The 17,449-nt window shown below is 37.4% G+C and overlaps 1 long non-coding RNA gene across 1 annotated transcript in view; it reads right to left on the reverse strand.

The window, feature by feature from the left end:
* The window catches only part of LOC140641264 (uncharacterized), a 322,998-nt gene that overhangs the window by 23,173 nt on the left and 282,376 nt on the right, over nucleotides 1-17,449 (reverse strand). Inside the window, exon 8 of the long non-coding RNA XR_012037805.1 lies at nucleotides 16,983-17,079. This is a non-coding gene — a long non-coding RNA (uncharacterized lncRNA). The remainder of the gene's footprint in view (nucleotides 1-16,982; nucleotides 17,080-17,449) is intronic.

Below are 17,449 nucleotides of genomic sequence, written 5' to 3' on the forward strand. Positions count from 1 at the left end.
CCATTAGGCCATAAAAATAATCTGCCTGTAAAAACAGTGAGGGAAGGTAAAATGTGCAATGTATAAACTACAATCTGATCACTGTATAAAGACTGAGTAGGAAAAGCTATTGATTTCTTTCCCATTGAACAAACACAATAGATTTCAGATGTATTAATAAGCTAAAAATAAACTTCAGCCTTATACAAAGGAAGTAGGAGAAACAATATAAGAAAAAGAATGTCAACAACCTGCTCAACATTTGAAATGATGTCCGTGTATTGTGGCAGGGAGGAGTGTAGGATTACGATCAGCAAACTCTTTGTTTACTTAGAGTCAGCTATTTTCATGAGGACATCTTTTGGATAGCATAAGGATTCATAAGTCAGATTTTTCAAATTCCAACAAACTATTTAGCATTTGTACACCACAAAGTATAATTTCTGAAATTGTAGTTTCTGAGCACCCCATGGGAGAGAGTTTGGAAACAACAGGATACTACACTGAGAATAAGGAGAGGACATGAGATGGGGGTGCTGAGCCTTGGGCAGAGACTCACTACACAGTACTAACCACCTGTGTGATACCCAGGAAGATTCTCACCTGTTCTTTTTCTAAGTCTCCACATCTTCAGAGTGGAGGAGTGTATTAAACTATCAAAATATAAGTATTAAATAAAATAATACATCTAAATACATCTGCTGACACGAAGAAAGTACTTGACATATTTTCTCAATTTTCACTTTACAGTTGCCTGGGTCCTCACAACTGTGATCTTGGGCATGTCCCTTTGCCTCTCTGGCGTGTTTCTTCTGTAATGTTGGGACTGCACTATGACTTTTCCCAATCTTAACCAACTCTAACTGTATAAAATCCTATGCCCTAAGCTGGATCAGACCTTGAAGTTTTTGAGGACCAAATGCCATTCCAATCCCCTATTTCCACTGAGGGCTAATACCTTGTCTGTGTGGGGATGACAGATCCATCCCTGGGAAGGCCTGTAGGTAGGACTATTCACTGTTCAACCATAGTACATCTCCAAAAGTAGTAATTCCCAACTCTGGCATACAAGCTGTGGTCTATTGTCAAGATATGAAGAGAATAACACATTTTTGCACACTAGCAGTTAAATGAAATTAATAATTGCAGTTAAATAATTGTTAATCATAATTGTATTTATCATAATGTAACTATATTGTTACACAATATTATAAACTAGTTTAGTGATGATTACATACTATAGATTTAGAACTTGAAATTAACTTGTTTTAGTTTTTTTTTAAGATTTTATTTATTTATTCATGAAAGACACAGAAAGAAAGGCAGAGACATAGGCAGAGGGAGAAACAGGCTTCTTTCAGACACAGGACTCGATACCAGGACACCAGTATCATGCCTTGAGCTGAAGACAGACACTCAACCACCGAGCCACCCAGGTGTCCCTGACTTGCTTTAAAATAGATACATTGGAGCAGAATCAAGTTTACTCCTATAATAATGTCACTTTATTTAATTTGTATTCTTATAACTTTCTCATGAGAATCTTGGAAAAACCATGAATACTTCGCTCATGTTAATGTATGTATTAAATGTTTTGTGTCAAGGAAACAGGTAGTTCCCAAGAGGAAACGTATGACATTATTTTAATAATTTTAAAGGGCAAATGAATCAATGAGTAGACCTAATAAAATATTGATAGAGTCCATTCAATATGACTGAAAGTTAACTGAAAATGTTTGTCTGCCAAACTGAAGTCATAGAGACAAAATGGAGACATGTTCTAAATTCCTCCAATGTCTCTGCATTCCACGTCCACTAAAACATTCTATTAATATGTTTTATCAATTTTATATTTCAAGATTCTTCTTTAAAAGCCATGGTTTATTTGTAATAAGATTCTAACCCTATTACTCTTCAACTATTTTTCCTGCAAATAATTCACAAGAGTTTCCTAAGTGTCCTTAAAGAACATGTAAAATTATTACCTACCAGAAAATTGTGCCTAGGGAAATAGAAAAGAATTCATGAATGCCCTACACAGTGAGATAAATTTAGAGATAAGCATCCTAATCTCATTATTACTAATTTGCTTTACTCATATTATTCTTTTTATTGTCTAGGCCAGTTCTCTAAGAAAGTCCTGGGAATACCCATCAGCAGTACATTGGGACTTGTTAGAAACACAGTCTTGTGAGGTCCAGAAATCTGTAATTTAACAAGCCTTCCAAGAGCCTTGGATAAATGTTGGCTTGAAAACCACAAGTGAAGACCACAAATTAAATCATAGTATCTTGAAATATTGAACAAAGTAACTCACTAGAATTTAAATTAAAATCAGGAGTAAAATTTTTTTAAATATATTGAACAAAACAGGCAAAAATAATTTTGTAACCTAACTATTTTATCTCTATTGTAAGAAGTTTTTTTAAAGAAGTTTTGATTATTAGTTGTTATACATTATAGTAGCAAAAACAGTGAAGAGCAATGTCATCCCATGTTGTTCAGATTTAAAAAAACAGGCACTCATGTATTTCTGAAGTATGTGTGAAAAGCTTAAAACAATTTTGTAAAGTAGTTTGGAAATCCCACTTTAAACTGTAGTGAAATCAGGGATGTTTGTATACTCAGTGACCTTGACATCATACACGTATAAATCTAAATCTACAGGTAAAGCCTGCTGTAACACGTAAATCCTTTGACCCAGGCATCTCATTTTGGTAAAATCACACTACAAAAATAAGTGTCCGTATGTAAAGCTGTCTGTGTAAACGTATTTATGGCAACATGGTTTGCAGAGGCAAAACCATACTAGGGCAAAAATCATAGCAATCTGAAATCCTAGCAGTAAGGAAATGGTGAAGTAAGTCATGATACAGTCATACTATAGAATATGATTCACTTTCAGAGAAGATGGATAAGCCCTAGCAATACAATTAAGTAAAAAAGAAGAAGAAAGAAAGAAAGAAAGAAAGAAAGAAAGAAAGAAAGAAAGAAAGAAGAAGAAGAAGAAGAAGAAGAAAGAAAGAAAGAAAGAAAGAAAGAAAGAAAGAAAGAAAGAAAGAAAGAAAGAAAGAAAGAAAGAAAGAAAGAGAAGAAATTCACAGAATAATATGTCTAGAGGAACACAGCAAAGGCTTGTTATCTTTCTCACACAAAACCCATGCTGACAAGAGGCCTCCTCCATCTCAACATTATGGCACTCAGAACCTGAAGCCTCTAAGACTGCCACAGCAGGACCTCAGTCCCAAAGTGATACATCTCTTCCCGTTGAACTTCATTGGCCAGCTTATCACATGAACCTGGCTGATGGAAAGGGAGAGGTTGGCAAGTGTAGAGGATATTCAATGAATACTGATTGTCTCTTCCACCGGATGTATTTGCATAGCTTAGTATGAACACATCAAATTGTTAAAATAGTTGCTATTGAAGAGCGATAAAAGAGAGGTAGGAAGATAAAGATTATGAACATTTCCTTATATAATATTTAACTTGTAACAATAAGCTTGTACCACTTTAACCTGTATTGAAATCAGGGATGTTTGTATACTCAATGACCTTGACATCACACACATATAAATCTACAGGTAAAGCCTGCTATAGGACCTTTGAAGAGGGAGAGTTTGAATGTAAGAGCAAGAAAAGGAAAAGTCAGCCACTGTGTTTCAGGTTCCTGGGAGGGTAAGAGGGGATAGGACATAATATACAAACTGAAGAACTGATCTTAATAAAAGAAAAGAAAACTCTTTAATGGTAATAAGAGGAAATAAATATACAAGGGCTACAGTTAGAAGTGAGCTTGCATCTTTGATGTCTATAACATGAGAAGTATCTTTCTCATTGTTCCTGTAGTCTCTGTAAAAGAGAAGCCAAGGTTTTCTGTTGAGTGTTAAGGAATAAAAATGGCTTGTGGGTGAATTATACAGAGTCTGAAATAATGATTGTAGAGGATGGAAATTGAGTTGGTTAGAGAAGCATATTAGTGATATTAATGTAACAAATGTACCTCCCCAAATTTCAACAGCTTTCTTCTTTCAGAACTTACCACTTGCCTCCAAGACAGAGCATCTGAGCTGGCTGTAGCTCACATTGAAACCCAAGGTCAACTCCATAGTTGGTACACCTCATATATTATGTAGTCCATGTGCTTACCCTTCATTTTCTAGATTTGGGTTAAAATAATATACTGCAAGGGTAGGATCTGGCTTCCAGAGCATCCGCCAAGGAATCAGGTGGATAAGCCAAAGTTCAAGTTAATGATCTCTTAAAATGTAAAACCTGACCAATGTGAAACAAGAGATGGGATGGGGTCAGGCAGATGAATCCCACTTCTTTTTTTCTTCCATTTATCATGTGTGGTTCCTATGTGAAGCACATATTAAGAAAACGCCCCTGCTGAGTGTCTCTTTCAAAACATATCAAGTGGAACCCAGTGTGATGGTACCATCACATTTTACTGCTCTGTAGGTATTTCCTTTATTGGCTTTTCTTTTTATTGACCCTTTTATTACCTCAGCTTGACTAGCACACAAAAAATCTGCCTCTTTACCTTTACTTAGGCTCAGCTTTTTATTAAGCCCCAGACTAAAACAATTGGTAGACGTGGCTCCATAAAAGGGATGCTCAGGATGGGAACTTGGTGTTGAACTGTTCATTTGGTAAAACCAACATAGACCCTATTGGTGGGAACTTGGGTGGAACTGAAGCTTTCGTCTGTGATTAATAGGAATGAAGTGTGTAAAAAAGCAAGGTATTGGGAAACCAGAGGCCCATTGCACTGATTCAGTATGGAAAATATGCTAATACAAAAATGTGCATTACAATAACAACCCTAGAGACTGTGCAGGAAGAAATGGTAGGTGTAGTGCTATCCCACCTACTCCTCTCCAAAAAGGAGCATGGTTTAAAAGCCAAATTACCTGAATGGTAGCTGTAAAGGAGACCCTTATCTCTGTATCTGCAGCAGATGGTACTGAGAATTGGTCCCAGGATCTGGTTAAGGGGCGACAGAACTGCAATGGATACTAAATGCACAGCCTTCCGATGCCTTATGTTATAGTCAAGGTAGCACAGAAGAAAGAGTGGGACATTGAGACCTGCAATGGGAAGATTTTGGTGAGTGGATCCAATAATCTCAAAAGTCCAAATAATACTGAATCATCTTTGCTAGAAAAAGGAGCCCCTTCCCTAGAAACTGAATAATGACCTCGCCTGAAGAAGGTGTGTTACATAATGAGGAAGTATATCTCTGAGCACAGACCCAGCATCCCTTTTTGCCAACTCCAAGGACTAGTGCTTTTTTCACTGACCCTCTTTGCTTCATCAACCAGGACATGAAGATGAAACACCGCCTTGGAAATGTCTCTACAGCTGATTGGACTTTTTCATAGAGAAGCCAGGGCATCTCCAGTCTTACACATAAAATATAAGAAACCTGGATTTAATAGAGGATCTAAGAAGTTCATGGTGGTACAAGGGGTAGACGATAGTGTCAAAAAACCTTGTTCCCTTCTGCATCAGTCAGGAGTTCATCAGAAAATAACTGTGAGGTAGTATTTGACATCATGCAATTACGGACAATGGTAAAACACTCTGTAAAACTGTCATCTTCGTGTCTGATGTTGGAACTTGAGGGCAGGCAGTAGAGAAGGAAGATGGATGCAAAGATGGAGAGAGCAGGAAGTGTCTGAAACCCATGAGGACAATCTAAGCCCTAACCTTGATGAAGTAAGTGTCCTTAAGATGTAGCCAGAGCCTTTCATCATGGAACCGAACACACACGTGGCCAGAAGTGAAAGTGAAGGAAAATCCATAGGACACTGGAACTCTTGCAGGCAGTGAGTTGAGCCAGCAGATAAGCAACAACATATGTGAGCTATAAAAGCTCCTGCTCTGACCTTCTGAGTGTAAAATATAAAATGGCTGGCACTTTACTTCTGTCTTTTATATCTCATGTGAAAATATCCTTTGTGGCCCACCTAAAAGGAAATCTAAAGGAAAAGGAATTCTGGGAAATGTATTCAGACGAGCAAAGCTGACACTTTACAATGCCACCATACCCTCCTTAAATTCCTTTAATTATTACTTTTTCAAGAAAGAACTACTTCCCTCCTGTACCATGCCATACCCACCACTGTTGCCTTTGGCGGTTTTCCCAGGGTAAATTCTGAGTACTAGGCCTGTGTGGTTCCCCAACCCACACACTGAGCTATCCATTCTTTATTTTTTTTTTAACATTTTATTTTTTAAAGATTTTATTTATTTATTCATGAGAGACACAGAGAGAGAGAGGCAGAGACACAGGCAGAGGGCAAAGCAAGCTCCATGCAGAGAGCCTGACGTGGGACTCGATCCTGGGTCTCCAGGATCACACTCTGGGCTGAAGGCAGCACTAAACCGTTGAGCCACCCAGGCTGCCCTGAGCTATCCATTCTAAGCCACCTTTCTGCTTCTTGCCTTGAGTCAAATGCCACACCTTAGGGCTTCCTGAACATCCACTGAAGGGCAAGCAAATGCATCTCACAGACTACTCTGAGATACAGATCTTTCGAACCCAACCATGGAAGTTCTCTGCCTGCTGAGTGACAAAACTGTGTCACTACACAGCCTATATGAAGCAGGCCAGCAGCATGATAACTCATCACGTTGTGTTGTTTTACATTTATTTGTGTCTCAACTTCCCAGCTTTTAAATCCTCACCATCCCCCTTAAGAACAGTATATTAATCTTTGAGTCCTAGCTCTGTGCTCTAGAGAATCTCAAAAACAAACAAACAAACAAAACCCAAAAAAACAAACAGGAAATTTGAAGACCCATTTGAGGCTCTGGGTAATGAGTAAAAAACCCTCTACTTTACTTTGGTAATTCCTAAGTTCCACCTTTTTGTGCAAGTATAAACACAGAAAAGAAAAAAAAAATGGTTCATCCAGAGCTGGGTTTTGTCCAACGCCTTGATGAACAGACAAATATGCCACATCTCATACTTGTTATCGGTGAATGATATTTTAGAAAGAATTTTTTTTCTTACCTCCTCTCCAAATGTTCTGTCAGTAAAAACAAGTTTTGATGGAGGAAGAAGAGAAGGATAGTCTAGATTTTCATCAGAATCTAGGGAGCAACACGGACATAATGGACCCTTAGTAAAGAGAAGGAAGCACTATTTGACAGGGTTCTGATGCTGAAATGAAAGGTTATTTTTATTTTTTTAAATTTTTTTTATTTTTTTCTTTATTTATTTATGATAGTCACACAGAGAGAGAGAGAGAGGCAGAGACACAGGCAGAGGGAGAAGCAGGCTCCATGCACCGGGAGCCGATGTGGGATTCGATCCTGGGTCTCCAGGATCGCGCCCTGGGCCAAAGGCAGGCGCCAAACCGCTGCACCACCCAGGGATCCCCTGAAAGGTTATTTTTAAAAAAACTTTCTGCTTCCTCATTGTTTGGCCCAAGGTAGATCTGCATGTTAGCACCAGCATATTATGGACTTTTATTGTTTTCTTAACACTTAACCTACCTTCTGATTATAAACAAAACACTTCTGGAAGATTCATTATGGTATTCAGATCTAAAAATGCCATTGCAATATATAACCGCTATATGAGACAAAGAGGACCTATATACAGACAACAGGAAAAATAGCAAAAGCACTTTTCTCTACATTTTAATTAAACCAACATTTATTGAGCATTCCTTATAGGCACATATAACAGATAGCTCTGTGTATATAAAAAAGGAATTAGGACTGTAATTTCAATACAATGTGATGATGAGGGCTGTGAAAGAGGAGAACATGAAGGGTTATGACATGAAAAGCATCTATTCCTAGGACATCGAGAGGACTTCCAGAAGAAATGACAACTACCTGAGATTTGAAGGGTAATTAGGGGTTACTCGGGCAAAGGAAGGGAGAGGAGTGTTTCACAATGACCTTTGATGTGTAGGGCAGCCCAAGTGGCCCAGGGGTTTAGCACTGCCTTTAGCCCCGGGCATCATCCTGGAGACCCGGGATTGAGTCCACGTCAGGCTCCCTGCATAGAGCCTGCTTCTCTCTCTGCCTGTGTCTCTGCCTGTCTCTCTCTCTCTCTCTCTCTCTCTCTCTCTCTCTCTGTGCCTCTCATGAATAAATAAATAAAATCTTAAAAAAAAATAAAACCTTTGATGTGTGGTTATCATATCACTTACTAAGGAGTTAAATACGCTCTAAGAAAAAGTCTTACGCATCATCTCTCACACCTCATTTCTTTACCTGCTCTACTCCTCAAAACAAAGAGACCAAAGAGAAAAATTCCTTCCTTTGACTTGAGCATAAAGACACTATCGCAAGAGCAAAAAGTAACCAAACTTGAAGCTTTTCAAAACCTGGAATGGATTTTAAATTTAAATAAATGTATTTATATTCTAGTGGGAGCTGCTTTTCTCAGATATAGAGGGTATTTTTTTTTTCAAGTACACTTATTTGTAGCCCAAGTAATTTCGGTAGCTAAATGTGCATCTGGAACATCATGAGGTGGTGTGAAAGACAGAGAGAAACAGTGACAAAGAGTGAATGATTTTCACTTATTTACATATTGAAAAGAGCTTGCTTCAGGATTCCCAGTATATTATCAGCACTAAGTTCTTTTTTTTCCTCTCTCTCAGAAGACTGAGGTCTCCTTCTGAGTCAGACAATAACATCAGCCAGGCTGTTGTTCAAGACAACAAGGCACTTCCCAGAATGCAACTGGGATATTACCTGCTCTGGTACTTCTGTATGGTTAATGACAGAAGACACAAAGAAAGCCAGCCATGTGCTATCATCTGTTCCTGAAAGCTGATTAATATAAGTTATATAAAACCAACTTGGTGAGATATGTCTTTTGTCTATTATTTTTGTCCATTTTCATTTTATTTTCATGTCTTCATTTGAGTCTTGAAGATGAACTATTAACAAACCACATTTTCTAGTCAATTTTGCAATATTTTTTCTAATTCCTACCTAAGCATCTACACAGGCAATTAAATGAATACCTGTTAGCCTTTTTTGAAGTACATCTGAATTATGCAGAAATGTAAAAACAAAACAAAACATAAAACCAAAAAAACAAAAACAAAACCCCAAAACTTTAAACCATAGCAGGTTAAAACCTCAGGGCAAGTCCTTGACCCAGGAAATATTATTTTCATTTCTTTTTTGTGTGATCCACACAGTAGATCATTCCTCTTCCTGCATCTTTCTCCTTATGTTTGGTATATTTTTCCAGTGACTCTTTGAAGCATCTAGTCTAGGAAAAGATGGTAATGGTTACTAGATGCAGGCTACTCTTAGCAGGGCAAGAGGGTAGATAGAGAGTGTGCACTGCATCTTCTCAGATTCCACATCTTTGTGATCAGAAAGCTTTGGGACAGTCCTACCAAACTCCTTCCACACCTCTATACCAAATCCTTTCCACCTTTATACTCATTAGACACTTTAATATTGTTCACATCAAAAATAAGCAACAGCAGCTTAAAACCTATCCCATTAGACTCTCCACTGCCCTTCATTCTTCTGATAACCCCAAGGTCACTCTTCCCATTATCTAAAGATTTTATGTACTGCTCACTGGCACTCTCTGTTATTACCTCATAAGCCACTATGGTCCCAATTTCATTCATTGTCCTCTAGTAATATTTAATAGACCCACATTTCGTTCTTAAAAGTGTTTCCATTTGATCAATAAATTATATAGTCACCTTGGTCATAATTATTGGTGTTTGTGACAGGCAAATAGATGATTCTTTTTTTTAAATATTTTATTTATTTATTCCTGAGAGACACCGAGAGAAAGAGAGAAAGAGGCAGAGACACAGGCAGAGGGAGAAGCAGGCCCCATGCAGGAAGCCCGATGTGGGACTGGATCCTGGGACTCCAGGATCACACCCTGGGCCGAAGGCAGGTGCTAAACCACTGAGCCACCCAGGCATCCCCTAGATGATTCTTTCAATCTCCAAACTCTTTATTTCTTGTTTCTTCTCATTTGATAATTTTGTCCTACAGCCCACCTTGATTATTCATCCCCATGATCCTACCCTAAATCTTGTCATTACCAAACACTAAATCCTCTCCTCCCAAATCTTAATTTCAGTCTTCCCAATCTCTTTCCCAACCTTTCCTATCTTTTCAAGTCACACACATTATTACACCAGCTACAATTCTTTCTCCCCATCATTGCTCACAATTCTTTGCTTCTATGAACTTTTCCTTTTCCCCTCACTCCTGCATGCTCTCATTTCTCAACCTATGCTGCTCACCCTAGTAGGTCCTTAAAAACCCCTCCACTACACGTGCCCTCAGTTCTCTGTTTCACTCATCCTTTATCTCATTCCCTTGGCTAAACCAAAACCTCAGTTTAATCTTAGTTAAATTAAACTTAACCTTAGTTAAGTTCCATTTTCTACCTACTTTACCCTTGTACTGGAGTAGGTAAGTGAGATAAGAAGTTGAGAACAGACACGCACATACATACACATGCCCATACACCTTCACACTTCACTACTATAACCATGATGACTGTACTTCCTTTAATTTGTCATCACTTAAAATGGGCCCCTAGTGCTGTCTGGCAATTATACTCCATTTCTCCAGACTATTCACTCTCTGGCTCACCTATATGATTTCATGCGGTCTCCTCTGCACTCAAATTTTGAAATTCTCCCTTATTCTCTCTCTCAGCTGATGAACTTGCTTCCTATTTCAATGAGAGAAAAGAAGCAATCAGAAATGAACTTCCACAAGTTGTATAGACTCCCTGCATTTGTGTCCAAATGTGATACATTCTCTCTGTCTCTGTCTTTTTTAAATTTTACAAACTCTAGAAAAAGCCAACACTTTCAATTATCTGTTAGATCTCACTCAATGACCAGTAATACCAGACCTCACCTTTTCTCCTAACTAGAGATAAGACAGAGGGGAAAAAAATAACATTTTAAGAAATACAGGGTACACTGAGAGAATGTGACAGAAGTCACAAAAAGCATCTGCGACAGTAGTGATTCCAGCTTTGTCCTCAAAAACTAGAGGATTACACACAAGATGAGTTTGGAATCCAACTGGATCTCCTGTAGGTAGAATCAATCCAAAATAGTAGACTATGGTGGCTACGCTATTGTTTTTTAGTTTGTATTTGTCTAGCTTTCCCATGATCAATTAAGTACTACTAAAGATTCATGTGGTTTAGATTATTTAGTTTACCAGATTGGTTTTGCTCTCTATTATGGTAACTAGCTCTCTTTGCTTTTAATAGTTGAGCTATTAATTTAGCTATTAACTAAATTGCTTCTTGGCCTCTGCCTTCCCCTGGGCATTTCCTTTCCATCAAAATCAGAGAGCCCATTTTAATTGTAATGTTCTCACCAGCATCCCCTAGTAGACAGAAGAGCCAACACAGCTCTTTGTAAAGATATTGGTGCTCTCATTATCTACATACATATCAAGGCTCTTATGCTTGAAATGTTGCAAGACCTACTCAGCAATGAGCAATGATAAATCCACACCAGTAATTCTTTCTTCCACAATATATCAAAGTAGAAGAACAAAGTTTTATGTGGTGTTATAAAGCTAAACTATTAGTCATGTACCAGTTTTATTTTCAAAAATAAAAGTATGCATTATCAGTATATACTAGTTCAATTAATTATCATAGGTCGGGGAGGTCATATTTTGCTGGTTAATTTTCACAAAGTTAATGAGCAAATTTAATCTACATTAGCAGAGGAGTGAAAAAAACATAATTCTTTACAATACATATTTTAACAAATGTAGTTTTTATAAAAATTGAAGTTATTCATAAATTAATAAGTTAGCAGTCCTTGGAAAGTAACCACTAAATCAGTTTCCAAATATTATAGAAAAATTATTTTGCTCTTTTTAGTAAACACGTATAGAAATTCAACTTCATGTCGACTAGAAACAGAATAAGTGTGAATTTAACTCAAGCTTTATAATGAATGGTTGGTAAATAATCTCTAAATTTCTCCCTCACCAAAAGTAATGACTTTTCCATTCTCAAAAGCACTTGTGTCAATTACTTCACTAAATGTTTTTCAGTAAGTATCCTTGAAAAGTGTGAAGTTTTCAATGAGAATTTTAACCACAGCTAAATAAAATGATCTATGGTTTTTAATATTTTATTTTACAAAAATTAATTCCCAACAATTTCCTCTAGTGCAGGGCGCCAGTGTTCCATCAGCCAGCAGAGCAAATGGCTCCTTGAGCTACGTGTTGAGTCACAACTGTGGTATGTGTATACATTGCTAAATTCAACCTGAGCTAAAATGTTTCTTTCTTTGCTGTGAAACTTCAGAATTCAATTTCCCACATATTCCTTAGATTTTTGTTCCTATTCATTACCAGAGCTGTACAATTATTAGTTTCTCACTTCTCCCCAGATTTGGTTTTAGAGTTGGCCCGGTAGGTCCCGTTGGGATCTGACTGTACCTATATATCTGGTTGTTTGGAGGGAAGGAGGCATAAGGAGAACTGAACTGTATTCCTTTTGCAAGGCAACTCCCATAGATGATGGAAGTATAATATCTTCAAGCAAGAGAGGATATCCTTCATCAAACAAGGGGAGAGACGTGCTGAAGTGATCAGCAAAGGCTCAGTGGGGGATGAGAGTCCTTCAATTACTCTAATTGGTCCCCATCTTAATTACTGAGGACTATTCTTACCTAATGAATACTCTAACACTCACATAAGTGACCTGGTGAAGCTGTGCTTCAAATAACAATGTATTTTCAGCAATATGCTGCATAACATTTTTAGCTTGAATTTAGTTACCTTAGCTCTGTAACAGATAAGAAGTTCCTGTTGACAGAGTCATGGTTAATCTCCTTTTTTCAGTGTATCCCTGTGACAAGAACTTGTGGATGCGAGTTTGGTTATTCTAACTGCAGCATTATTGAAAGTAGCTATTGCTGTTTATAATGTAATATGGCAAAATTACCACGACCCCTCCAAACCTTGACCTCAGTAAGCACTCTGCTCAAGGTGACTGCTGATGATAATTTAATTAACTTTTTGGCCGCTGTTGAGAGTGAGCTTCCAGAGTATCACCACTGGATGTTAACAGGATTTTCATGATCTTTACCAAATCCAGAATACATGGCCCATCCTAGATTCCCTCTAGCTTCATTTTCCTGAGGGAATTTCAGCAGAAACCCAATCTTTTATGGCAAAATGTATCCATTCCATGTTCTTGAGTGCAAGGAGAACAACAAACTCTAGTGAATTTAAATAGAAAAGGAATTTGTTATAAGAGGAACAGGTAGGTCATGGGATCAGTGAGATGCCTGGATAGTACAGGCTTAGATGTTGGGCAGTGCAGTGTCTAAGGAAGGCTAGACGGTGGGACAGCCAAGGTGACATACAGAAGAATCACAGCTATGCTTCTGGCAAAACCACGACTTGACACACATCACCATAGTTGCTTGGACTTTGTGCTCAATTCTTTTTTCAGCAAAATTACTAAATATACCATAGGACATGTTTGATGACATTGAACAGTACTAGATAAGCTATTGAGTGAATAAAGCAAACTGCAAAAGAATACATATAGTATAAAATATTGATACTAAAACCATATATAACACAAAAACCATATTTCTGTGTATTCCTTCGTGTAAGATTTTGAGAAACTATTTATTGAATTGATAGAATAAATGCTTCTAAAGAGGACAATGGAACTATATATGATAGTTAAGGGGTACTTCCAATTTATTTCTGATGTTTGAACATTCTTAAAATGTTTATTTATTTATTACCTATAGAATTAAAAATAATACTTAATTTTAAGAGTTCCCCTGCTGGTTTAATTGCAGAAAAATAACAAAATTTATTAATATAATTATACTACAGTCACCAAGTACATCTGCTTTTATACACATAAAGAAATGAGCCATGTATACAAGACTAATTTTCCCAATGAAGCTAAGTAAACTTTTCCCTAATAGTTGAGGGAAAGATTCTCACTTGAAATATGGGATGTGATAATATTTCTTCATTTAATTGATAATGTCAATTGGAGACCATTTCTATCATGCTAAGCAGTTAACTCAAGCAGCAGATATCAACCATCTTTCAGGACAAAAATTCATAATACTTAATATTCATGATAAGATGTCAGATTTTTTTTTTACCAAGACCAAACAAGGCTGCAAATGGCTTCATCTCCCCAAAACCTGCCTTTTCCCATTTAATTATTTTTCTTTATTCATTCAGAAATAAATTTATGATAAATTTTGGACCAAATTTTTTAAATCATATCCAAATTATAACATGGGATGTGCTGAAATACAATGCAGAGTTGAATGCAACCAAAGGTGAGAATAGGTGTCCACCTACTAGGTTTCCACAGAGAAAGATTTGCTGGGGGAGCACTCAGAAGAACTGTGAAGGTATTTTCCAGTAAGAAGTTGCTTTATCATTCCTGTGTTCACATTTGATCCAAATATTCGTAAGCATCTGCTATAACTATCAAACATTTGTTACCATTTCAACGCCCTTCTTTCCATTAAGCTTTCTCAATTTAGCAGAAAGAAAAAGTTAATAAACACCATCCTCATGTGGAATGTGACCTGGAATTTAAGCTCACTATCATCAAGTCCAATAGACAAACTGTGATAAAAAGTTTGGAATACATTATCTCTCTAAATCTGGGGTTGGAAAGTATTTTCTCTTTTCTTTTTAAATTTTTATTTACTATTATTATTTATTTATTTATTCATGAGAGGCACAGAGAGAGAGAGGCAGAGACAAAGGCAGAGGGAGACGAAGGCCCCCTGCGGGGAGCACGATGTGGGATTCAATCCCCAGACAGAGGATCACACCCTGAGCCAAAGGGAGATGCTCAACCTCTGAGCCACCCAGGTATCTCTCCATCATATTGTATTGGCTAAAGTGACGATGGGCCAGTTAAGGTTTTTGTGTCATTGTAGCACAGAAACAGCATTCAGCAGCAACACCTAAATAAATGTGTGTAGCTGTGTTTCAATAATACTTTATTAATGGGCACCAAAATTTGAATTTCCAATAATTTTCATGGGTCATGGAGTAGTACTTGTACTTTTTTGCAGCCATTTAAAAATGTAAAAGGCATTCTCAGCTCTCTTAGCTTGCAGGTCATGTAAAAAAGCAGGTGGCAGGTGGTATTTGGCCTTGGGCCATAGTTTGAGCACCCTTCCCCTAAACTGCAGAAAATGATCACTAAAGTTTAAACCATGATTTACTTCTGTATATTACATTATGACAATAATTTTTAAATTTGTCTAAAATTAGTGGTTCCCGTGTGGGTCAATTAATATATTGCCAGTAAAACACAAAAACAAATGCTGCTTGAATTGTCTGACCTTGGGTGAGTTTAGCTGTAAAAATAGGATAATCACAGTATTTCTCTTCACAGACCTTTATGATGAAGAAATAAGCCAGAGCATTGAAATCACCTAGGACAGGGAGCTGGTACATAGTAAGAGTTCAATAAATGATAGGTTATTAATAGGCTGCATGCAAGTCTCTGACTCCATGAGCAGGCACATCCTTAATGTGAAAACAGACGCAGGTAGTGATAACCAGCAGATTCCTACTATTCCCATTCCATTGGCAAGATCATCCCAATGGTGAGAAGGATGCAATTAAACATTCAATTCATCCAACTCTCCCCCCCCCCGCCGATTCTCATTCGCTACTCATGAGAAAACCTCCTGTAACAATGATGTTAGATGTTCATGTAGTCAATTTTCAGATAATCTCAGGCTCTGCAGTACTATGATAGTATTGCAAATACTCACTTTTGCAACAAGTTATTAGCCTAGTTCATGAAAGAGGATCCCAAAGGTTGAATTCAACCATGGTATTCTAAAAATGAGGTTTCTGTGGTTGAAAGCTGAGGGGCAGCCCCTGAAACTTGGTAAATTCACCAAGGTAATGAGAGACAGTCATGAAGACCTCTTATCATTATCCTAGCATCACCTTCCCCAAGTAGATGCTGAATAAGCTCTTCTGGCTGTATCATCTCCTTCTGGATCTGGGCTCCTTCTGCACTCCAGGTCCTTTGCCTGGGTACTAGAAGTTCCCATGTTAGTGTCTGCAAAAGGTTAGGTGATGAGATATGGAGTGTCTTTTGGTAATCACATATTTTAGGTATTTGGTAGCTAAAACAATATTTTAACTGGAAAGAATGAATTTTTAAAGGGACGATAAAAGAAAATAAGTAGAAGAGAGAGGTATTATCTTTACACCTACATTATGAATTCTGCTTTGGTCAGAAATATTTACTAATATTTACTAAAACACCATTAAACTCCTGCTATTTGAGATTTTTAAAAATACACATTGTATCCCTGTAGATAACAGCAAACTGTTCTGGTGTGTTATTGGTTGGTGGTTGTCAACATGAACCTCAGCTGTCTTTTGGGGGATCATTCTAGACTGTGGGAAATTGTGCTGCACTGACTAATGACCAATTTGTGGTAGTACATGGAAGGCTGTGTCTGCCTCACAGAAATTCTCATTAATGCCTTAATCTTTCTCCTGCAACCTGATTGCATCTGTAAGCCTTCTCATCTAATATACTTCTAACCTAATGAGTGGGCAGTGATAATTTTTGGTTAGGTTTTCATGATAAATGTGTTTCTAATTTATATATATATATAGTTTTTTTTCTTTTTCTATGCAAGACAAATGCATTTAGCTCGCAAAGAGAGCTAAACACTCTCAGGGTAACTGACTCATTTAGCGGTGCTTGGCTTCCTGTGCTTGTCAGCGGCAGGTGACATTTAGCACAGGCTTTATCTCAGTTGTGGTAATTACTGAGCTGACATGAGCTCTCATACACAGCACAGATTGTTTTCAGCAGATGTAACCAAGCAACTCTGCTTTCTCTGGAGCAGTTATCTGGCTTTTAAATTGTGGCATTCCACACAGACACAGACACACACACACACATACATACACACACGCAAATAGTTTAATGTCATTTTTATGGAAATACTCACTCTTTGTTGCTCTGACTATACTGATTTATGCCATGAGGTGGTGGAATGGGATATCCTCATTGTATGCAACTTCTGCATTACACGCTGGCAGCGAATCCTATTAACAGAAAGGTTATTGTTATTGTAATGTATCTCAGCAGTGTACCAAATGCTACTTTAATGATGTAATTAATATGCTTGGATTTACCATTTGATGTTCTTAGGCACCAATTGTGTTACTGATGGGATAGCAATGATTATGTTTTAAAAAAAAATTGGTGCGAACAGCATGTTTTTTCCTTAGAGAAGTTGGAATGGAAAAAAATATTTTAATAAAGGAAATCACGTTCCCTAACCACCCTTAATTATTTGCGTCAGACATAGCTTAATGATGCAGCAAACTTCAAGATAATCCTTAAATTCAAACAACTTAACATTATTTATATTCAATCAAATCACTTATCCTGAGAACCCAGAGAAGAGAAAAA

This window comes from Canis lupus, chromosome 10 (genome assembly GCF_048164855.1).
Source record: "Canis lupus baileyi chromosome 10, mCanLup2.hap1, whole genome shotgun sequence".
In the NCBI taxonomy this organism is placed as follows: domain Eukaryota; kingdom Metazoa; phylum Chordata; class Mammalia; order Carnivora; family Canidae; genus Canis; species Canis lupus.